The 24,646-nt window shown below is 41.5% G+C and overlaps 3 protein-coding genes across 3 annotated transcripts in view; 2 read left to right on the forward strand and 1 right to left on the reverse strand.

Annotated features, from left to right (window-relative positions):
• Nucleotides 1-3,407, forward strand: part of LOC109677561 (cyclin-Y-like) — a 344,091-nt gene extending 340,684 nt beyond the window's left edge. Inside the window, exon 11 of the mRNA XM_074056430.1 lies at nt 4-3,407. The gene's annotated coding sequence lies outside the window, so the exon portion shown is untranslated. The remainder of the gene's footprint in view (nt 1-3) is intronic.
• LOC109678662 (centrosomal protein of 295 kDa-like) overlaps nt 1-24,646 on the forward strand; it is a 381,166-nt gene that overhangs the window by 311,586 nt on the left and 44,934 nt on the right. Inside the window, exons 2-3 of the mRNA XM_074056420.1 lie at nt 5,725-5,793; nt 8,483-8,617. The gene's annotated coding sequence lies outside the window, so the exon portion shown is untranslated. The remainder of the gene's footprint in view (nt 1-5,724; nt 5,794-8,482; nt 8,618-24,646) is intronic.
• Nucleotides 1-24,646, reverse strand: part of LOC141417501 (neutral amino acid uniporter 4-like) — a 126,366-nt gene that overhangs the window by 92,684 nt on the left and 9,036 nt on the right. The gene's annotated exons all lie outside the window — the stretch shown is intronic.

A 24,646-nucleotide genomic window follows, 5' to 3' on the forward strand; every position in this document is an offset into this window, starting at 1 on the left:
CAGCCTCACCATGCCCAGAAACAACAAAGCCAGCCAACCATGGACTGAAACCTTGAGCCAATATAAATCTTTCCTCCTTGTAAGTTGATTTTTCTCAGGTATTTGTCACAGTGATGAAAAGTCTGACTATTACAACAACTTAGCTAATTGTGAAACCTGGGTGATAATGATAAGTAATCTTTTCTGGCTCTATTTTTACTTCTGTGCAGTTATTTCAGAGACTTGGCCAGGTGATATGAAGTGCCTTATTATACTTTATATATAACAGTGTCCTATGATACTTTTCTGTGGGTAGAAATTCTTAAACGTTCATTATTGATTGTGTGTTAGGTTGCTTGTTTTACTTGCTGTCCTGTGAGGTTTTTAAAAAGGGTTGGGTTTCCTCCCCTGTCACACCACTGTATCTCTTCAAAGCAGGGACTCTTTGTGGATCATGTCAGTAATGTTCAGTGCTGAGACAGCGAGGAATGCGATATCTGTGCGATGAATGACTGATGATACTGTGTCAGCTAAAGGCTGCTAATACAAGTCTTTCTCTGAAACCAGCCCCTGTGCGTCCTTGGCTTGTAAAGGCAATGAAATACGGCCCTATCTATGCCTTAGGCCATTTCTCTCACTGCTGTCCTTCAAAGACTGCAGACTCATTCAGCTAGCCAGCCTTGGCCTACTCTGGCTCCTTTTTTTTCTGGAAATTAACCTTTCCTTTTCCCCCTGCCTCCTACATATGCCATCATGTGTTTGTTAATGTTAGACTAAAAGGGGTGCAGAATGGATAGGTGGGGAGACAAATAATTCAGTGGTAGCACTGGGTCTATTGTGGAGAAGTGGTCCTGCGGAGGGGGTCCCCAGCAAGAGAGCTGGAGCCCCTAGCTGCTTACAGACTGGGGATAGATAAAAGGTTGGTAGAGAAGTCCCAGGAAGGTTATTAGGCAGGAAAATCCTTAATGCTCTAGATTCCAAGGAAGGGCGGGTAATTTCTTCTAGGCCGGGTGGGTAGTTTCTAGTAAATGGCTAAAGGTGGATGTCTGTTTTTCTTCAGGCCTGGGTAGAGAGTTTCCAGTAAGTCACCTTCAAGGGGGAGAGGGTCCACTTCTAACATGGCTTCCTTTTGTTCGCCTTAACAGTTAATTGTATGTCTCTTGTCATAGAGAATTGAAACACTGCTTACAATTATGGTTATTTTTATTCATGCTTTTATTTCTTTTGCTAGGTAGTAAAGAAAGAGGAGTTTTAAATCCAGGAAGAATTTAAGATGTTTTGAGAAAGCTTACAAAAAGTTTCAGAAGACAGCTAGCTGCTGGCATACTTGAGGTGTAATTCTGGCCCAGCTTCTTTCTCACTGGGTGTGGTTTTAGATGGTCACACCCTGTCACTTTATCCCCTAATTTACAAAGTAGGGATAATGAAACTACCACCTAGAGCTGTTGGCAGATTAATGGGACGAGGCATGCAGAGCATGTGGCCTAGACTTGGGGCACAGTAAGTGCACTGGAGCTCTCAGAACAGTTGTCATTTGTGGAGTCCTTGCTTCCTAGCATGTTGAGTGGTAGAAGGGAATGGATTGGGTGTCTCTTCCTCCCCGCATATCCTGAGGGTGGGGTGGTGTGTATTCTACTTTGAATTTCAGGTCTGCTTGTATAGGGAAGCGGAACCAAATGCCTCTTTATGACTATGAATTTGTTTTCTATAATGTCCTATGAAAATAATTTTTTAAAAAACATGGTGATTGTATAGGACATGTAGTTGATAGTGTCATTTTGTAAAGTTTTATAAAAATTGGCAATGAATTGGAAACAGTAAATAATTATATGTTTATAACATTTTATAGTAAAAGGTAACAGCTTATTAAATTAGTTTCCCCAGTTAAAGTCCTTTTGGGTTGTTTTTGCCCACAGAATTCTGGACATACAGAGTTGCTTTTTGTTTTTGGAAGTACTAGACAGCCTCGTCTGGTCCTTCTGAGCATGACTTCTGTGTAGCTAGGATGACAGATGTGGGCCACCGTGCTTAGCTTGGTGGTTGAGATATGTGAGATGGGAGTCTCACTAACTTTATGCCCATACTGGCCTTGAACCATGATTCTCCTACCTCTACCTCCTGATACAGATGTGAACCACCTTGCTTGGCTCTGAATGACTTATTTTTGATTCTTCCCTTTTTAGAACAAATGGTGGGACCTAGAAGTTTTAGGAAGTTGTTTATATGAAGTATATATACTATGTAGCCTATGAAACTAGAGGTGAAGTATGACCATGAGGTTGTTTTTTTTCTCATTAATTTTTAATGCACTTGACATTGTTCCTGGGTGGCTCACTCTTCGAATTTCTCAGTCAGAACACAGATGTCTCCTAACAGAAGCTTGCTCTGTGAGAATGTGATAGACCAATATGAATGTTTTAACAGAGTGCCCTATTGCTCATCGTGGTCAGTCACAAGGATTGTATTTCTCATCTATCTTTTGTGACAAATGAGTACATATTAATTTTTTTATTGCAGTAAAATAATGTCTGCATTATGTGTCATGTAATGACAAATGGCACTTTGAACCAAGAAATGGTGCTGAGATGTTTTGTAATTTCAGGCAGTACTATATCCTAATTGAGCCAGTTGGAAGTATTTGTTTCTTGTTCTGTCAGGTATGCATTCTAGATTATTTAATACAGCATACTAGAGGACCTAAGACACAGATCTCTGAAAAAAACAGGTAAATATGCCAGAGATAGAGCTGGACAAAAGTGAAGTCACAGCCCATGGGGGAGGGATTTTGGATTGCTAAAACAAGAATGTAGAGTAGACAAAAGCATGTTGTCCACACTTGCTACTCAGAGGTACTGAGTAGTTTCTGTGCTTGTCATTTGACTGAAAAAAAAAAAAAAGGAACTTAAGAATAAGAGTTCAAACTGTTAAGAAGGGAGTGGAAATGCTCAAGAGGAAGAGTGTGTATAGGTCAGTGCCCCTGTCCTACGAAATGGGGACACTTCTTAGAAGTATAAATTCTAAAATAAAAAGATTAAATTGTATTAATTAGTTTTCTATTGCTCACATAACAAATTACCACAAGTTAGTGGTTATTAAACACACATTTAGTACTTTATAGGATTTTAGGTTGGGAGTTGGAACTTGATCTCAGTGAGCAAAAATAGAGCTGTCGATAGGCTGTGCTTGGCCGGCTACTTGGGAGGTGGAGATAAGGAGGACAGAGGTTTGAGGCCAATCTAGGCAAAAAGACACCCCCCCCATCTCAACTAGTAACCCGGACATGTGCCGATAATCCCAGCTACTGGGAGGCATAGGTAGGAGGATCAAAGTCTGAAATTGCTCCCAGACAACAAACTTGACCTCACACAAAAAATGAAGCAAAAAGGGCTGGGGTATGGTGTAAGTGGTAGAGCACCTGCAGAACAAGTTCAAGGCCCCGAGTTTAAACCCCAGTACTGCCAAGAAAGAAAAAAACAGGCTGTGCTCCTTTTCGTGCATCTGGGAGAGAATCTGTTTCCCTGCTTCTAGAAGTTGCTCATATTCCTTGGGTTCAGCCCCTTCCTCCATCTTTTAAAGCCAGCTATAGTCAGGTGATTAGGGACCCACCTGGAAAATCAGGATAATCTCTTTTGGCCAGCTGACCAGTAATTTTAATTTCATCTGCAGTCTTTAATGCCCCTCTCCCATATAAAGTAACATTCATAGGTTCTTGGGGATTAGGATGCAGATATCTTAGGGGAGGGTCATTATTCTGCCTGTCACATAAGCCATATGGTTTATACTTTATTTCAGTTCAAATTTATATAGAGAAACTTTGTTTTTGACTGAATTACTGTAAAATTCCCCCCCCCCCCCAAAAAGAAGATATTCCTGGACGTGAAAGGCACAGTCTTAATTCTGCAGTTGTACTTCTCCAGTGGCTATTTTTCAGTGTTTCAGTAGTAAGGAATCTTGTTTGAATTTTGTAGGGGATTGAAGTTTAGGGAAGTTATTCTCTCTAAAAATCATCGAGACTTGCTTTTAGTATAGTTAGGTTTTAGGTTTTTCCACTTCACAAATGTAGTAAATATCGCAAACCTAACTTACAGAAAGTTTCCCCTTTAGACTTTAGGAGCCACGTGTTTATTAGAGGAAGAGGTTCTCAGGATCAGGAAGAGAGAAAGGTGAAGGCATGAAGACTAGGACAGGTGCTTCGAGTGGAACCTAGTAAGTACAGCAAGTGATACCTGCAGTAGGCAGTCTTTTATGGAAAGCCATGGCTACAGGGGAAAAAAAGACATTGAGGAAGAAAGTAAGGTAGAATGGGAGATAGGGTGGGGGCAGTAATGGCAGAGAACAACAGTGATAGAGAGGAAGTAGAAGGCTTCTGGGCAGGGGATAGGAAAGCCATGCCTGTTTTGTCTCAGAAGCTCTTAGTGGCGCATTTTGATTCTGTCTCTGAGCCTAAGGTCCTACAGTACATTGTGACCCCATTGATGAAGGGACCATCTTTTATCTCAAAATCCTTTCAACCTAGCACAGCAGTTCTCAAACTTTTTGGTCTCAGGCCCTTGTTAGGTTGTTAAAAATTACTGACAACCCTTGTACATTGCTGGTGGGGTGTAAAATGGGACATCACTGTGGAAAACAGATTGGCAGTTCTTTAAAAAGTCAAAGATAAGTGTTACCATGTGACTCAGTTGCTCTACTTCTCCTAAGTCTGTGCCTAAGAGAATTGAGAACATGACTCTCAATAGTCAGAAGGTAGAAACAACACCAAGGTCTGCTAGTGGATGAGTGGACCAACAAAGTATTGTATACTTGCTTAATGGAATGTGATTTAGCTATAAAAAAGAAGGGAAGTACTAGGTATCTGCTATAGTGTGAACCCTAAATTTCATGCTGAGTGAAAAAAGTCAAATCACAAAAGGCTGTTTGTAGTATGACTCCAGTTATGGGAAATGTCCAGTAGAGAAATCCAGAGACAAGTGGGTTAGTGGTTACCAAGGGATTGTGGGGAGGGGAGGATGGAGGTTGGGTTTCTCTATAGGGTGATCAAATGTTCTGGAACTAGATAGTCGAAGTGATGGTACAACCTTGTGGTGAATTTTATGGTATGTGAATTCCATCTAAAAAAAAATTCTTGTGTACCTCAGTTTTGTTTATATCTGTGGAGATCATATTAGGAATTAGAATTGCTCATTCAACAATACCAACTTTTAAAACAACATTATAACATACTCATTATGTTAATCTGACATTTTAAAAATAAAAACTAAAACCTCCAAAACAAAAAACCTAATGAAAATTTTTTTATTATGTCTTTAATATCTGGTTAGTAGAAGGCATCTAGAAACTCATTTGTGTTTCTGCAGTGAGTCTTTTGTAGTATGTCTTACACAGATGCTGTTGGAAGGAGTATTGTTCTATTGCCTTTGTAGATACTATGGATATTCTTTCATACTATGTCAAAAACTTGACAAATGGTAGTTTATTAAAGGTTAAAGGTTAGCTGGCAGTTTGGAATCTGCAACCATTTACTTTGTTACCTTAAAATTTATTGATTTAGTTTGTGCTTTGAATGGATCTTTTATCTAGGCAAGGTTGTGTAGCATAGTGGTTCCTCATTTGGAAAAGTATAGGTTCGCTAAGTTATGGAGATCTTCTAAACCTTGACACATTTCATTAGTGTCTAGTCACAATCTATCTCAAATCCCGTGTTAATATCACTGATCTCATGAGAAAATTCTTTGTTATTATTTCAAGGTCATGGTTTTCCAGTGTTCCAGCTTCTCTGTGATAAGAAAATGTTCCTTGTCTTTTTGGCTGGTTTGGGTAGGTGTGATCTTGAATACAATGGAAGAGGAAGGAATTTTTGGGGGCAAATTTTTGATTGGTATCAACTAGTTTATATAGGTAACTCCAGAGAATGGTTACTGAATCCTCTGTGAATGCTTCTTATTTATACCAGGGATGGTCTTTGTGTGCTGAAGAAAGTTAGATGGGTTTGTTTTAGTGAACTAGTAACTTCAAGACAGAAACTGAAGGGAGTTGGAAGGAGAACAGAGGAGCAGAGCTGAGTTTTGGGAGAGGAAAATGGGGCTCCTACTTGTTTTGATCCCCACCTTGACCCTACTGGCTAGATAGGGAGAGTATGTTATTACACTTGTTTTATAGGATGGACTCTTTCCAGAGCTTGGTTAATACGTCGAAGAGTGATGAGCCCACACAGTACACAAGAGATGTGTAAAGGCTTATTCCACATACCAAAGCTCTTGGGGAGAGCAGGGCAGGCTCTTAAGCACACCAGAAGTGTCTTGAGAGAGCAGGGACATGAGGCTGGCTTGACTTCATGGACTGCTGAGGGGTGGTTTGAATTTCTTGCAGCTGCCAGAGAAGAGAGCCCCAGGCCTTTTTATCAGCTTGCTTAGAAAGGAAGATCAGCAGTGGTAGGGCTTAGTTGTCAGGAGTCAAACATTGAAAATGGAGCCAGACTCCATTTTCTTCCTGTAGACTCTCTACATGAAGAGACTTTTCTCTGCGGACCTAGCAACTAGCAGTTTGATTATGAGTTTAGTACTTAGAGAAGAACCAGTAAGGGGAGTGATTAAGTGAGCTGGACTTGTTGACTTAGCTATGATATAACTCCTTGTGATCTCAACCTTACCTGTAAATCCACATTTCCTCCACTATTGTAAGTTACGCATTTTAGCTGGTTTAGATAGTTAAGTTATTTGGATCAAAGTGAAGCACCAGGGAAAAGAAGATAAAGCAGTACACAAAGACCATGGGTGCAAGGATATTGCTTTCATTTAGTGAGAATTTCCTCCTGCTTATCTCTTTCCTCTATTTTTCTAGCTCTGTTTCACCCTGACAGTTGGTAGGAAGAAAATTAACCTGCCCATCAGTTGATGGAGCCATCTGTTGGAGGATTTGACATCCTGTCCACCACATAAGAAAGGAATCATAACTGTCCCCTCCAGGGATTTTAGTGCCCTTCAACTGAAAGGTGCCCATCCACTGAAAGGTGCCCACAAAGCAGTCACGCAGCCCAGTGATGAAATGGGAACAGACCAGTAGATTGTATGGGCATATTGCTTTGTGATAAGAGTTTTTAGGCTTGGAGATCTGTCTCAGTTATTGGTTACATTTTACTTTGAAGATGATTTTTAGAAGCCAGTAGGACATGAATTCTATAGACTACCGTGTAGTTGTGTTTTTTTATTTGTTTGTTTATTGAGGATGGAACCCAGGGCTTGACACATGCTAGGCAAGCTCTGTTGAACTACAGCCCCATCCCTGCTTGTGTGCGTGTGTTGTGTGTATATGATTGGCAGTCCAGGGGGGTTGAACTCAGGGCCTTAAGCTTGCTAGGCATACACTAGCAAGGCATGAGCCATGCCTGTAGCCATTTTTGCTCTAGTTATTTTACAAGTAGGGTCTCATGTGTTTTGCTTTGCTGGCCTAGATCTCGGGTCTTCTTATTTACATATTCCAAGTGACTGAGAAGACTGACAACACCACCATGCCCAGCTATTGGTTGAGATAAGGTCTTGCTGTTTGTTCAGGCTGGCCTCAATCCAAGATCCTCCTGATCTCCACCTCCTAAGTAGCTGAGATTACAGATGTGAGATACCACACCCCGTGTTTTTTGGCTTTTTGGGGACAAGTTCTCTCAATGTAATCCAGGCTGGCCTCTGACCATGATCCTTCTACCTGAATGCTGGGATTACAGATGTGTGCCACCACACCCTGCTTGAAAATACTTTCAAAACTCAGGAAGGTATGTTAAAGGATTCTTGCCCAGTGTTGAATATTGGAGGTTTGCCATTGTAGGCAGAAGGCTTCTTCTATGATTCATTCCTTAGTGAACAGGCTGAGACTTTCACACATGCAATTGGAGCCTTTAGCAGGGCAGGAACAAAGTTATACATGGGCTTTACTTGTATTGAGTGATACTCTGTGCCAGAAATGATCACTCTTAGCTGAAACAGACCCCAAAAGGAATTAATCAGTCATCTGAGCACTGACAGGATCTTTCAGAGACAAACATGGTATGGGTGTGGATGTGGGGAGAAACCAGACAACCTCCCAGCACAGCACTGGAGGAGTCAACGGAACTCTCAGTGTGTAGGGCTGCTGCTTCAAGCCCACAGAAGCGCATTCTGGGGCAAGTTCCCCCACAGGGAACATGTCCTGGCTTGTGTGCTCTCTGAGGATGAAGACGAGCCACCCGTGCGTAACACTAGCCTGTAGTCATCCCAGTGTATGAGTGTGCAGACCTGGGTCAGCTCAGTGTGTGTTCAACTCCATGTGAGTTATGGTGGGTACCTAGCCCGCACTCCAATCTGCTCATCTGTGGGACACTACAAAGCTGAGTAGCTGTTCTGCTAAACACTAACAGGACATCCTCCTTTAACTAGAGTTTGTGGGGAGGGAATTGTTAAAATCGATTATTTCAGAGTTCAGTTCACTTTGCAGTGTGCATCATCAGAACCATGTAGTGTTACATTCTCTATTGCAGGATAAGGCTGCATCTTGTACACCATAGGATGCCAATAGCGCCCCCTCCAGTTACGACAACTAAATGTCTCCAGACCTTGTCAAATGTCCCATGGGCAAAAATCAGTTGGAAACCACTGCCCTAAGTGATGCAACGGTAAGAGCAGCAGAGCTCCAACCAAGGTTTGACCACTGCAAAGTCTCTGCCAGCCTGCCTCCCAAGAGAAGACACTAAGCCACCTTGCATGCTTCTTCTGTAGGCCAAGGGCCAAGCAGTCCTGGTAGGGCCCTCAGTACTCCGTCTCAGTTTGTCAGCATTGCAGAAAGGATTGGGAGATTCTGGCAAATGATAAAGTGAGGTAAAGTGTATCAGGTGCCAGCATGTGGTGTTAAGTATTAGGGTGTGTTTGATAAATGGGAAAATTGTGTCTCTCCAGGATTGAAATGTTTAGTTATTTTGACTGGTAGTGACAGTGGTCTTTTGCGAGCCACTTGATAAAGAAAAGGTCAGTGTTACACTGTCACTTCCATTGAGCATGAAGACACAATTTAATATAAATTTGTATGAGTTGTAAACATGAAGCCTGTGTTAGTGTTTCCCATGATTTAAATATCTTTCTCCTTTCCCAGTAATCTGATTAAAGTGCAAAGTAGAGGGATAGAAATTGGTTATGCTTTTGGACCTGTAGCTCATTCCACTAGATTTACCTAAAAGTTTGTGTCCTGTTCCTGTAGAAAAAGAATTCTGATGGGCCAGGCATGGTGGTGTTTGCCTGTAATCCCAGCTATTTGAGAGGTAGAGCTAAGAGGATCACAGTTTGAGGCCCACCTGGGCAAAAAGTTAGCAAGACCCTATCTCAAAACCACGTTGGGTGTGGTGGGTCATTACTGTAATCTCAGCTGCCTAGGAGGTAGAGATAGAATTGTGGTCCAAGGCACAGGCAGAAACTTGAGACCCTATCGGAAGCTAAAACAAAACTAAGCAAAAAGAGCTGGGGACATGGCTCATATGGTACAGCACCTTTCTAACAAGTGTGAGAGGCCTTGAGTTCAAACCTCAGTACCACCAAAAAAAAAGAAAGAACAAACAAGAAAGCTGGTAACCTGGTGACACTTAACATAGTATAGGTTGGTTGGAAAGCCATCCATTACATTCTGTGAATTTTTCTCTTTCTTAATCTTTGTAGTGGATCCTTATTATCCTTAGCTGCTGTTAATGGGGTGTAAGGAAAAAAAAAAAAAGCAGATCCAGGGTAGAAAGGATCTGGGTTAGTCAGCTTTTCTTTGCTCTAACAAAATACCTGAACCAAGTAACTTGTTAAGAGAAAGATTTATTTTGGCTCATTGTGTTGGAAATTCCAGTCCATGGTCAATTGGCCCGTTACTTTGGGCATGTGGCAAGGCAGCACATCATGGTGGGAGCATGTGTGGACTAAAACAGTTCATTTCTTGGCTAGAATGCAAAAGAGAGTCAGGAGAGGGCCAGGGTGCCCCCATCCCCTTCAGTGGCATGCCCCCAATGACCTAAAGGCTCACATTAGGCCCCACCTCTTAAAGGTTCTACTACCCACCAGTAGTGCCAAACTGGTGAACATTATCACATGGGCCTTTGAAGGACATTCACCATCTGAACTGTAGCATGATCCCTAGCAAAGAATGGTAAGTTCTTTGTCTTGCACATCTCCTAGGAGAGCTGTGAGGTTGTAGTTCTTAGAAAGTAACTGAGTTGGGGACCTCTGTTGCCCAAAGGTAGACTTGATAATTCTTTGTTAGTGACTGAGTGAGTGTGGGGAGTATTTGTGTTTGGAGCTTTGAAAAGTTTATTATATAAGCAGGTATGCCATTTTGTAAGTTTTCATCACAAAATACGGTACTCTGGTAGCTTTTACAAGTTAGGAATGCAGGTTTAGCAAACCAGATGGCTGGAAAGAGCAAATGATGATGACTTTTGTGAGCGTATCCTGTGTCCTCTGGTCTTCCTGTATTCAGACTTGTCAGGGAACCGTAGAACTTTTCTGGGAACTGATCTTCTGAATCATGCACAGAATTTAGGATGTATAGTTTCTTCTATAGGATTGATTCTCTATGTATAGCTTATTCCTTCGATCTGTCAAAATACTTCCATTGAATGTTTATTTTTTGGGCAGTACTGGGGTTTGATCTCAGGGCTTTGTGCTTGCTAGGTAGGCCCTCTAACCCTTGAGTCATGCCCCTACCCCTCCACTGATTTTTAATTAGCCTATTGTTTGTTTGTTTTTGCTTGGGGGTTGGAGAACAGTTCTGAGAGCATTGAGAATGAAGAGCTGGCTGTATTCAAACAGCAGCGTTGCCTTTGTTCATGTTGCCGGAAGGGAAGCCAGCGGTCCCTGTAGGTATTTCCTGGTGTTTGGGCAAATCATAGCTAATAACATTTTATGTTTCCCTTTAGCTGCCAACCTGCCTAACTGTTTAGAGGAATACTGCTGTTTCTTTGTTCTAAAGGTTAATCTGTTCTGGACTTTTATGGGAAAAAAATTGAAATCTATTAAAAACAAACACCCAAACTCATTCTTTGATTAACGGACACCAGTGAACAAATGAAAGCACCAGATTTTTGATTGGTTATCTGTATTTTTAAAAATTTTATTTTAAATTGACAGGTAAAATTACATGTATTTATCCTGTTTCACCGTGACGTTTTTAGGTACAGTCATGTGCCACATAACATTGTGGTCAACAGCAGATGGTCTACATGAAGGTGGTCCTACAAGATTATAGTGGAGCTAAAAATATCCTGTCCCCACATGTGGTTGGAGCCAGAGCCAGTCCTATAAAAGTATAGCACATATGATTATGTGAAGTACATAATAGTTGGTAATGGCAATAAATACTGTGTTACTGGTTTAAGTATGTACACCGTACTATGCTTTTAATCATTGTTTTAGAGTATGCTTTTTGTACTTACACAAAAGATGTTTACTCTAAAACTATGCATGTTACGCTGGCAGCAGCCTCACACATCTCATGTACTGCATCTCCTAATGGCATCATTTTCTCTTTGCTTGATGTGGTGTCATATATTCTGTTCATCGTGGCCCTAGGCGCGCGCGCGCACACACACAGACACACACTCATATACCTGTATGTTTAGTAGGCTTTACTATCTAAATCTGTGTAAAGTGCACTCTATGATGATGATTGTACAATGATGAAATCACTTAATGCATCTTTTCATAACATATCCCCATTGTTATGTGACAAGTGTAACTGTATATATGCATTGTAGAATGGTTAGATCTAGCTAATTAAAATATGCATCACCTCACATAGCTATCATTTTTGTGGCAAGAAAATTTAATACTCCTAGCCTTTTTAAAAATGCAGTATATCATTACTAACCTTAGTCATCCATATAATAGATCTCTTGAACTTATTCCTCCTACATAACTATAGTTTTGTATCCTTTGATCGGTATCTTCCCACCCTCTCCTGTTGTCCCCTACTCCCTACCTACCTATTCTAGCTACTGGTAACCACCTAGAATGTCTTTACTTCTGTGGGATCAACTTTTTTATTTTTTTGTGGCACTGGGGTTTGAACCTAGGGCCTTGTGCATGCTAGGCAAGCACTGTACCACTGAACTACACCCTCAGTTTAACTTCTTTAGATTCTGTGTATGAGTAAGACTGTATAGTATTTATTGCCGGGTGCCAGGGGCTCACATCTGTAATCCTAGCTACTTGGGAGGCTGAGATCCGGAGGATGGAGGTTTGAAGCCAGCCTGGGCAACTAGTTCACAAGACCTGCCCCCCACCTCTCCCTGCAAGATAACCAGAGCAAAATGGACTGGAGGTGTGGCTCAAGCTGTAGATGCCTGCTTTGTAAACACAAAACCCTGAGGTCAAACCCAGTCCCATAAAAAAAAAAAATTACATGGTATTTGTCTTTCTGTGACTGGCATTCCATTCCTTTTTAAGGTTGAATAATATTCCACTGTGTATGCATACACCACATTGCAAAACCATTCATCCATTGATAGATACCTAGGTTGCTTCCATGTCTTGTTTATGAACATGGGAGTGTAGGTGTCTTCCCGACATACTGACTTCATTTTCTTTGGATATGTACCCTGTAACAGATATATACTCAGCTCCATCATAATCTTATATGTATCTTTAGATATATCTAGTGTGCGGATTATATAGTCTCATTCTATGTTTTTGAGGCGCCTCCGTGCAGTTTTCTATGATGGCCGTATTAATTCACATTGCTTCCAGTAGTATGGAATGGTTCTTTTTTCTCTATATCCTCCCTTAACAAAAATTTTTTTTTGAACAGGATCTAACTGTGTAGCCCAAGCTGGCCTTGAACTTGTGATTCTCCTGCCTTAGCTTCAGCCTCAGCCACAGCCTCCTGAGTGCTGGGATTACAGGTGTGTGCCATCTTGCCTGGTATTTGTTATGTTTTGTCTCTTTTATAATATCCATTCTAATAGGAGTGAGGTGATATCTTGGTGTGGTTTTAATTTGAATTTCCCTGGTGATTATTGATGGTGAACATTTTTTTCATATGCCTGTTGGCTGTTTGTGTCTTCTTTGAGAAATATCTGTTCAGTTCCTTTGCCTGTTTTTTAACTGGGTTGTTTTCTTGGTATTTGATTACTTTTTAAAAATTACTGAAGTGATGAAATTTTTTCCCCTTTCTGGTATATTGACTTCTTTCCTCCTTTATTGTATCGAGTGGTTAGAGGAGCTCTAAAAAGAAAAGGATTAGTGTGACCAGTGATGGCTGCAGCATGGACCAAGGAAGACAGAAACGAAGAAACTGCATTACAGCTAAGATCACAGAAATCCTGAGACTAGACTAAGATTCTTTACTCAGTATTCTGTTTGGTGTAGATGCAGGACAAAGATGGTAGGCGAATGGCTTTCAAACAGTCTGTGGCTCCAATATGCAAAGTAGTATATCAGGCAATAAGTCTAAGAAGGGGTGAGGAAAGACAGAAGCCACGGGCTGGGTATGTAGCTCTGTGGTAAGAGTGCTTGCCTAGCACACTCAAGGCCTTAGGATTGATCCCCAGCACCCTCCCTCACCCCCCCCAAAAAAAAAATCAAGGAGAGGGAAGCATACATGTTCTTTGTTCTTTTTGGGTTTGTTTTGGTTCTTTACTCATTGTGTAGCCCAGGCTGGCCTCAAACTTACCATCTTGCAGCCTGTTTCTTGAGCATTGGGATTGTAGGCCTGTGCCACCACACCTTACTCACATGTTTATAAAAGTGGTCATATGCACACTATTTACTCCTCAGCTAAAAGCTTATTATGGCCAGTCTTCTAAGTTTTTCAGAAAAGTAAAATGAAACTTTGGGTTTTGTATAATGTAGTAGTTAGTGCATAGCATATAGAATTAAGCCTTTTCTTCCTGAGAATGCTGGGGGCTAGAATCCACAAGATAATATTTAAAGCCACAGATGGTTGGTGGGTTCTACGCACAGATGTAGAATTCCATGTTCAAGTGCAGCTTTCCTGAAAATAACTAAATTACGTGTGGCCCTTCCCCTTTGGCCTCAATCTTGCTTGAGTTATGTTCCTTTGAGTCAACTCAAGTAAGCAAACACATCCTGAACTGGTGTATGGGGCAAAGCAGTTGCTTTGTGCTTTTTCATGTGCCTTTGATGTTTTGGCTGTGGCCTGATGGACAACTTTGGGGTGTTGTGACCCCTCTGAAGAACAATTCCAGAGGAGTAACACTGCCCTGGGCCATGGTTTGGAAGATGATTGCATAGCTTTTTCTGGAGTCACACTGAAATGGTGTGCTACATAGTAAGCTGTATTTATAGAGAATCTGAGAGTAGACATTTCAGAGGGCCTGTGTGAGTATCTGTATATGTGGCACTTTAGTGCTTAAAGAGGTAATGCTGGCAGTTTCTTTGTGAGTAGTCTTGTCCTTGTATTGGAGAATAGTAGTTTGTCTCCCAAATCACGGCAGTTTTGGCTGGTGAGAATGTGAAGGATATTCTAGGTGCAGGCACTGGAGACTTTATCTAATACAGTGAACGTGTACAACTTGGATTTGTGCTTCTGCATTAAGCTTCAGGTTTAGTGGCCTTGATCTTAGTATGTGTGACTGATGAAGCATTGGTAAGTTTGCTTTGATATAAGTAATGGCATCTGTCAACCCAAGGGTTGTGTATTAATTTTCTGTCGGCTATCATAACAAATTACTACACATTTAATGGCTTAATGCAGACAGCTTACAGTTCTATAAAAGTGTAATGGTGTCACTAGGCTCAAGGCAAAGGGTTGGCAGTACTGTGTTCTGTGAAAGTTCTAGAGGACAGTCTGTTCCTTGCCTTTTTCAATCTAGATTCTGCCTGCATTCCTTAGCTCACGGCCCCTCCTTTCTTCAAAGCCAGCAATCTAGCATTTCTCGAGTGTGCTTCTGTTATATCTCTTTCTCCCTCTTCTTCTGCCTTCTTTTACTTTTTAAAATGAGTTACATTGGATTCGCCCTGTTAATCCAAGATAATCTATTTTAAAGTCAGTCTGTACCCTTCATTCTTCATTGCCATGTAAGGTATGATACAGGTTCTGAGAATTAGGACATGGTCATATTTGGGGCTGTTATTCTGCCTACTGTAGGCTCTTTTGCATTTCCATAGTATCTTGAGACATACCAAATTATATAAGAGGTGCCTATTTATACATATTTTACTATTACTAGATTACATAAATTTGTCAAGGGCAGAACTATGTCTGTTTCGTATTTGAATTCCCAGTATTTACTATACCCGGTGCACACATATGGTGCTCAGTGAATGTTTGCCAAGTTATTTGGGACTTTTTAAACCCCCTGACAGTGTTTGTGAACAAACTTAAGAGTTAGAACTGTAACTTTTATAGCAAAGTAATGAGAACTCAAAGCCCATTCATCTCTCGACTTCTGTAGAGCCATTTAATGCTAGGCTCTGCTCTCTCATGCTTGGAAGAAAACCTGTGTGTCTATTAGGATGCAGTATTATTGCTTGCTCTTCTAAAAAGGCAGCATCTCATATTGTTCCTGAGCATAAAATCAGATGAACAGAATGAACTGCTTGTGGCTGGGAAGACTGCTTTCACCTAGCCAGAGGATGTCCCTTAGAATAATCAGCCCAGCATCTAGCAAATGCACAGTGAGGAAAATCTGAGGCCAAACACTTATTGGCTTCCTTTTAAGGATTATACTTTCAAAATATGAGAGCTATCAGATTATGTTTGTACCAAATCATAGCATGTAAATTGAATCAGCACAATAGCAGAATTTGATCCTGCTGTTATCTTATATGCACTTGTGGCTAAGTATAGATAAGCTCTTGTCAATTAAGTTAATTCTGAGTTTATCTAAATGCCCTTCTTGCTACCTTTCAATTGTCAATAAACAGGAGGTAAACCTAGGATGGAGAAACATGCCGAAAGAGTTGCCCATGGATGCTTTTGTGTATCATCAGACAGTAACAACCCCCAATCAGGATCAGGAATGATGAGAAAACCCATGTTCTTTTGCAGGACGGGCATGGCATACTTTTAGTGGTTTTAAAATAGAGTTGCATATCAGTGACATTTGGTATTTGAAACTTACTATGTCAAAGCTAGCTCTAAAGAAAACAGCAGCTTTCCCTCCCTCTCACTCTCCCTCTTTCCCTCCTACCCTTGTTCTCTCCCTCCCTCTTTGACTGCCTTCCAGTACCTGGGATTACAGGTATGAGCCACTGCACCTGGCCTCTGGTATTTTTAAAAATGATATCTTACAAATAAAGAAGGTAAATAAAATAGATTAAAGTAGTACCTTTTTTGCTTGTGGGACTAGAGGCCAAGTATCCAAGATCCCTCTGAGGAACACAGAAACTAGCTGAAAAAAAATACTAGCTAGGTGAGGTGTGTGACCAGACAAGTTGCACTGTTTTTCAGTTTCCTCATCTTTAAAATGGGGATAACATAGCTTCCTGAGCACTTACAAGGATTAGGTGAGATTATGCTTGTGAAGAGCCTCTCCTTTCCTTCTGCCTTTCTTCCTGTTTTGACCTGCCAGTTCCTTATGACCCTACTTGTCCCTTACCACCTCATTGCCTGTTCCTACTCACATAGCTCCCAGATGTCTCAAAATTCCTGTAACATGTATGATTTGTTCCATTAAAATGTTTTCAAAATAGCATTTTCTGATTATAAAAAGAAATATATGCTTATGTTTATTGCAGAAAGTACAGAAAAAAAAGAATACAAGCCTAGAAGAAAGTCACTATCTTTCTAGATAAGTGCTGTTTTTCTTTCTCTTTCTCATTTTAAAGATCTTAGTTAGCTTAAGATCTAATTGGCTTTTATTTGTGATTTTAGAATCAGCCAGCACGTCACTTCTATAAAATAGAATGACTATTACCAGGAATGGTACTAGTTTTCTCTTTCTTCATTGTGTACTGTGGGAATTACCCTTTTCATACTTCATGATATTTATGATAGATAGAACCTATTAATTCTAAATCTGTGGTGTTCTATTAGGTAATTTGAAAACAATTTTGATTTTGATGGCCAAGGAGGAAAAAGTGTCTCCTGTGAAGCTGAGGCTGTAAAGAGCAGGGAAACAGTATTCTGGATGTTGAGAGAACCTGGACAGAGCCTTTGTCTTCAGGGGGCTTGCATTTTGATGTGACTGAATGCTTTGCAATGCAATCTAGTTGGTGGTACACGGAGTGACAATGACTCCTGAGAGTCAGGAGTCAGCTGCAGCTGGGGATCTGGCAGGGCTTTAAAGGCATAGGGATTGGAACGTGATCTCAGAGTAATGATTTTGGTAGATATCTCAAGGGCACTGAAAACATTCTGGTAGTGGGGAAATAGTGGGTGGCAATGGGCAGGAAAATGTGAGGCATGTTGAGGTTGTCCATTTGATTGGCAGGAAGGGAGAGTCCTAGGGGACCTGGTGAGCTATGGCTGTAGCACCTGTTTGTATTTACTAAACTTCAGGCAGTTTTACCCAGCCATTTAGAGGTGCTTCTTGTAAGTATAGTTAGGAGGAAGGGGTGATAGGCGGTGGGTTTGCTGATATTTGAGAAAGCAGTTTGTATGGAGGATAGCTCTGGATGGCAGAAGTGAGTTCAGTCTTTTCTTTTCAAGTCTTAGATTCAGAGAACTTGATCTTTGTCTTTTGTGCTCAGTGTGCCTGGTGATCATCTCCTTTAATCAGTGCAGGGGAACAGACCATTTACAGCACAGTGCTTCTCCTCCTACCTCCCTGGGGAGGAGGTGTTAATGCTGTGATGGTCCCAAAGGATATTTCCTTTTAGAGACCTGTCTGGGTCTTCACTACCAATTTAAAGTTTTAGTTTAACTAGGAATAGAAGGAAAGTACCTCAACATTATAAAAGCTATATATGACAAACCTACAGCCAGCATTATACTTAACGGAGAAAAACTGAAACCATTCCCTCTAAAATCAGGAACCAGACAAGGATGCCCACTATCTCCACTCCTATTCAACATAGTACTGGAATTCCTAGCCAGAGCAATTAGGCAAGAAGAAGGAATAAAAGGAATACAAATAGGTAAAGAAACTGTCAAAATATCCCTATTTGCAGACGACATGATCCTATACCTTAAAGACCCAAAAAACTCTACTCAGAAGCTTCTAGACATCATCAATAGCTACAGCAAGGTAGCAGGATATAAAATCATTAGCATTTCTATACAGTAACAATGAGCAAACTGAAAAAGAATGTATGAAAACAATTCCATTTACAATAGCCTCAAAAAAAATCAAATACCTAGGTGTAAACCTAACAAAAGATGTGAATGACACTATAAACTTCTGAAGAAAGAGATTGAGGAAGACTATAGAAAGTGGAGAGATCTCTCATGCTCATGGATTGGTAGAATCAACATAGTAAAAATGTCGATACTCCCAAAAGTAATCTACATGTTTAATGCAATTCCCATCAAAATTCCAATGACATTCATCAAAGAGATTGAAAAAAAAAAGTGAAATTGGTATGGAAACACAAGAGGCCACGAATAGCCAAGGCAATACTCAGTCAAAAGAACAACGCTGGAGGTATCACGATACCTGGCTTCAAATTATATTACAAAGCAGTAATGATAAAAACAGCATGGTACTGGCACAAAGACAGACACGAAGACCAGTGGAACAGAATAGAGGACCCAGATATGAAGCCACACAACTATAACCAACTTGTCTTTGACAAAGGAGCTCAAAATAGACGATGGAGAAAAAGCAGCCTCTTCAACAAAAACTGCTGGGAAAACTGGTTAGCAGTCTGCAAAAAACTGAAACTAGATCCATGGATATCACCCTATACCAAGATTAACTCAAAATGGATCAAGGATCTTAATATCAGACCCCAAACTCTTAAGTTGATACAAGAAAGAGTAGGAAATACTCTGGAGTTAGTAGGTATAGGTAAGAACTTTCTCAATGGAACCCCAGCAGCACAGCAACTAAGAGATAGCATAGATAAATGGGACCTCATAAAACTAAAAAGCTTCTGTTCATCAAAAGAAGTGGTCTCTAAACTGAAGAGAACACCCACAGAGTGGGAGAAAATATTTGCCAGCTACACATCAGACAAAAGACTGATAACCAGAATATATAGGGAACTTAAAAAACTAAGTTCTCCCAAAACTAATGAACCAATAAAGAAATGGGCAAGTGAACTAAATAGAACTTTGTCAAAAGAAGAAATTCAAATGGCCACAAAACACATGAAAAAATGCTCACCATCCCTAGCAATGAAGGAAATGCAAATTAAAACCACGCTAAGATTCCACCTCACCCCTGTTAGAATAGCCATCATCAGCAACACCACCAACAACAGGTGTTGGCGAGGATGCGGGGGAAAAAGGAACCCTCTTACACTGTTGGTGGGAATGTAGACTAGTACAACCACTCTGGAAAAAAATTTGGAGGCTACTTAAAACACTAAACATTGATCTACCATTTGATCCAGCAATACCCCTCTTGGGATATACCCAAAAGACTGTGACACAGGTTACGCCAGAGGCACCTGCACACCCATGTTTATTGCGGCACTATTCACAATAGCCAAGTTATGGAAACAGCCAAGATGCCCCACCACTGACGAATGGATTAAGAAAATGTGGTATCTATACACAATGGAATTCTATGCAGCCATGAAGAAGAATGAAATGTTATCATTCGCTGGTAAATGGATGGAATTGGAGAACATCATTCTGAGTGAGGTTAGCCTGGCCCAAAACACCAAAAATTGTGTGTTTTCCCTCATACGTGAACATTCTAATGTGAACATTAGATCAAGGGCAAACACACCAAGGGGATTGGACTTTGAGCACATGAGAAAAGCGAGAGCTCACAAGGGAGGTGTGAGGATAGGTAAGACACCTAAAAAATTAGCTAGCATTTGTTGCCCTTAACGCAGAGAAACTAAAGCAGATATCTTAAAAGCAACTGAGGCCAATAGGAAAAGGGGACCAGGATCTAGAGAAAAGGTTAGATCAAAAAGAATTAACCTAGAAGGCAACACACACGTACAGGAAATTAATGTGAGTCAACTCCCTGTATAGCTATCCTTATCTCAACCAGGAACACTTGTTCCTTCCTATTATTGCCTATACTCTCTCTTCAACAAAATTAGAGATAAGGGCAAAATAGTTTATGCTGGGTATTGAGGGGGTAGGGGGGAGAGGGAGGGGGCAGCGTGGGTGGTAAGGGAGGGGATGGGGGCAGGGGGGAGAAATGACCCAAGCCTTGTATGCACATATGAATAATAAAACAATAAAAAAAAGTTTTAGTTTATTAATTTCTTTCACTTTGAGAAGCCTGATGGGGGCAACTTAGAGGGATAGGTTAATGGTGAGAATTCCAAAGGACTTCAAGGAGCTGCTCAGACTGCCTTGATGATGTTAACATTTACATTTTCTGCTGTCTTTAAAAGATTTTCACACTGAACAACCTAATAATTGTGATTTAAATTGTTTAACAAAATCATTCATTTGATTGCCAACTTGAGTAGCTGCATTTGGTGAAAAAAAAAAAAAGCCATGGGGACTAAGGGGTGTGTTAGTTAACTTTTGTCTTTGCCAAGATAAATTACCTGACAAAAAATTCAGGTGGAGGAAAGTATTATTTTGGCTTACGATTTCTGAGGTTGAGTCCATAATCACTTGGCACCATATTTCTGGGCGTGTGATGAGGCAGAACATCATGGCAGATTGTGGGAGTGTTTGGCAGAGGCTGTTTACCTCATGGCAGCCATGAAGCAGAGAGGTTCAGAGAGGGGCCCAGGACAAGATGCAGCCTTAAACACACCCCCAGAGGCCTACTTCCTCCTGCTAGATCCCATCTCCTAAAGTTTCCAGAACCTCCCAAAATAGTGCTGCCAGCTAGAGACTGAGCCTTCAATACCTGAGCCTTTTGGAGAGCACTTTATATCCAAAATGTCAATTTCTTCAATTGAAATATATGAGTCACATTGCTGCATGGCCCAGTGCAGTGTGTTTGGGCCAGTTAGGGGCTCAAGGTGTGGCTTAGTGACCCCCACACTGCACTGGTTCTCAGTCAGATTGATGTTTTGGTATTTAATAATATTTAAGTAAATAATTATCTATGGTCTTTTACTCCAGTAATTTTGTTTGTTTTATTTTTAGGGTAAGTTTCTTATTTCTGACTTAGTCTCAGTTGAAGGGTCTTTGAGACTACAGTGGTCTCTATAAAATGACAGGGCCAGAATTCATTCTTTCCAGGGACTCTGCTTCTACAACACTGGTTCTGTGCCTTAGAAAATTAAATCATAGTATTGTTAACTTACTGTATGAAGTGTCCTCTTTTGAAACTCACACCCACCCATCTTCCACTTGTTCCCCTCTCCCTTCTTACCCTACTTCATCTCTAGAATAGGACTGAAGCCTGATCCTTTCCATTAACAATGATTATTCTGTTTCTTACGACTCCTAATTTTCCTCTTCACTGTGCTCTCAAAGTGACCATACTGGTGGCTCCTCCATTATTTTGTCTGCTATTTCACTCAGTAACGAATTTTAAAAAGTGATATCCCTAGAAAGTGATGGGGAAGTATTGGCTTCCTGGGGAAAAGCTTTATGTCGTGCTGTTATAGAAAAACCAGAGCTGTACAGTAGTTAACTGGTAGAAACACATTTTATTCAAAAAACCATTGCATAGGAGAAAAGATACCTCAGTATTGAAACTGGGCTGAATTCTTTTCTTTTTTGCTTTTTGTTTGAGATAGTATCTCGCTGTTTAGCCTAGGTTGGACTTGAATTCCCAGTCTTTTTACAACTCAGTCTGCCAAGTGCAGGATTACATATATTTGCCACTACACAGGCTTAAAACTGGGCTTAGTTCTGAGTGTAGCATAAGCAAGTGGGAATTTTTAGCCGAGGAACAGGGGTGGAGGGTTGGGGGGGGTGGTGAGTACATAGAAAATTACTAAGAAGGAGACATCAGGGTAAGGGGGATTCTGGCTAAACTAACTTACAAGGATTTTTGTAAAGGATAGGCTGGGTGGTCAGACATCTCCCAGAGGAGGGAAGAGGATGGAGAGCCCCCCCTCCCGCCCCACAACCTCCCCAAGATATCAAGGGTGATCAGATCAAAGTTCTAGCTAAACCTCTTCAGCAGGACACAGAAGTCTGAAGTTGAGGCCAAGTTGGGAAGAGGATTCAGAGGAGCCTGACAAGAGTTTGGTCAAGGAGGGACCGTCAGTGTCTTGACTGTGTCACTTTTCGTTCCTATGGCTATATTTTTTAATTGAAAGGCAAGAACCTTACCTGCAGTTGTCCCATGGGCTTCTCAAAGACTTAGCTTAGGCTATGATGTCTCTAGGGGTTGGAGGTACACAGAACTTACTTTTTACAGAGGGAAGTTTTACAGCTGCCCTTAGCTGGTCCAGTGTGTAGCTGTGTTGTGGGGTCACTGAGGCACTCAAGAGGGGATTTTGGACTGTCTCAGCATGTACATTACTTACGTGTTTACTTTCTGCAGCTATAGCCTCCAAGAGAGCTAGGATCTCAATAAGCTCTTCTGTGTCACTTGTCCTCAGCACAGTGTTCTGCATATAGCATTTACTCAATGCATAGCGCTTGTATTGGCCAGGTTTTCGTCACTACAATAAAATACCTGAGACAGGTTACTTCATGAAGAAAAGAGGTTTATTTAGCTTATGGTTTTATAGGTTGAATGTCCTAACAGTATAGCGTAGGCTCTGGTGAAGGCCTCATGGCTGATGGAAAAGAGTGTGGGAAGGAAGGGATCACATGGCAAGCAAGGAAGCAGAGAGAGACTGATGGGGACAAGCTCATGTTTTTATAATAACCTTCTTACAAGAACCCAGGTGTCCGATAGGGCAGCCTTACACCCCAGTGGCCTAAAATATCTCCCACTAGGCTCCACTTCTTAAAGGTTCCACTACTCTGGGGACCAAGCCTCTAATACGTGAACTTTTGGGATACACAACTAAACCATATCCAAACCACAGGATTTAATGAAAATTAGACCAATGTCTATAATAATGGTAATGGGATCAGGGGATCGTGGAATATAGAAACCAGTAGAGGGAGCCTGAGAGATGGAAAGCTCTAATTATTTTAAAAAGGTTTCTGTGGATGAGTAACTTCTCACTACTTCCCCAGCCACTTAACAGACAGACAAGCTGACTGGGGTTCACCTCCCTCCTTTGTTCCCATCCTCCCTAGGTGAAGCCTGAGAAAGGGCTGAGGAGGGCACTCTGAGGTCTGGATGATCCAAGAATTAGATAGCTCTGGCTGTTGGTAACTGAGGGTTGTACAGACTCCAGCACTCCTGCATTCTGGGCTCTCTGTTCTCTTGCTCTGGGGGCTGGAGAGGGAGGTCAGGATGGCAGTGGTTTAACATTGGCTGCAAGGACCTTCGGGTGGACTAGGAAGTGGATGCTGGCCATTTCCAGTGTGGCTGGTGTGCTGTGGCATCACCCTGGAGTCTTCTGCTTGCTCTTCCACAAAGCCTGCCAGGCAAGAGGCAGAGCCTCTGTTCTGAGTGTGCACACCACACTGTTTTTTTGTTGTGGACAGGTGTCCTTCTGCAGGGTTCCTCTAAGCAATGTGTTTCTTATGATTGACATGCCACATCCAGTTGGGTGGGAGAAATTGGAAACCCTAGAGTCTGCTTTTTTGGCTTTTATAATTGTGGTGACAAGCTCCGATGGTGCAGGTTCCAAGTAGCGCTTATGTGGGAGCTCCAGGTACCTCCTTGACCCCCACACTTCACAACACTACCCTTTTCCTTACCAAGGCTGGAGTCCTCTTGTGAACAAGTGCTGCACAGGACAAACCTGGAGCTAGCAGAAAACTTTGTGTTCAAAAGAAAAAAAGCTGTGGCAAAACACAGTGTTCTGAGGAGTTGTGTGGCTGGGTCTATGTACAGACCACCGTGATGTTTCTGGAAGACAATTCCTTCAAATTTGCCTCCAGCATAGGAATATGTTCAGCTTAATTGGTGGATCTTCTGCCAACTGAATGCAGTCAGTTGTCTTGCTGTTTAGAAGCAAATATGGGCCTTGAAACCTAGAGGAGCTGTCATCTGCTTCCTTTCTGCTAGAGTTTTCAGTTTGGGGAGGCAGCTTTTAACTGGTCTTGCTGAGCTTGACCAAACTAAAGGAAGAAAAGTTTTGATTTTGTTGAGTTACCAGGTGCTGCCCCAGCAGGCGAGGGCTGCTGCCTACCTGCCCTGCATGGCTTTCTCTACCACTTTCCTTTCAGTGTTTCCTCTTCATCCCTGTGTACATTGGAGAGAGGACTGGAAGATACCAGTTTTACCTATGGGTTAAGATTCTCAGAAGGAGCAAGGAAGAGTCACTGCTCCTAGGGTACATGGAAGAGGAAGGTGGAGATTCTGTATTTTGCTCTTTGAGCAGTGGGAGAGAAGCATGCTTAGCCACATGCTATGGGGTGTCAGAGGAGGCAGTGGAGAGAGCTGGGTTTTCCTGGGGCCTGAGAATCTGGGAGCAGAGGCATGTAATTGAGAAGCATGTCTAGTAGGAAGTCTTCCTGCATCATGTGGAGCCATGGCTCTGGAGCCCAGGAACTGAGGTGGCCCTCCTTGCGGTGAGTGAGGAGACAGATGTGATCCTGACACCCTTTTTAAGCCTTTTTATCTTTTGAGATGTGTCTCACTGTGATGGCCAGGCTAGGA

Source organism: Castor canadensis, chromosome 15 (genome assembly GCF_047511655.1).
Source record: "Castor canadensis chromosome 15, mCasCan1.hap1v2, whole genome shotgun sequence".
Classification (NCBI taxonomy): domain Eukaryota; kingdom Metazoa; phylum Chordata; class Mammalia; order Rodentia; family Castoridae; genus Castor; species Castor canadensis.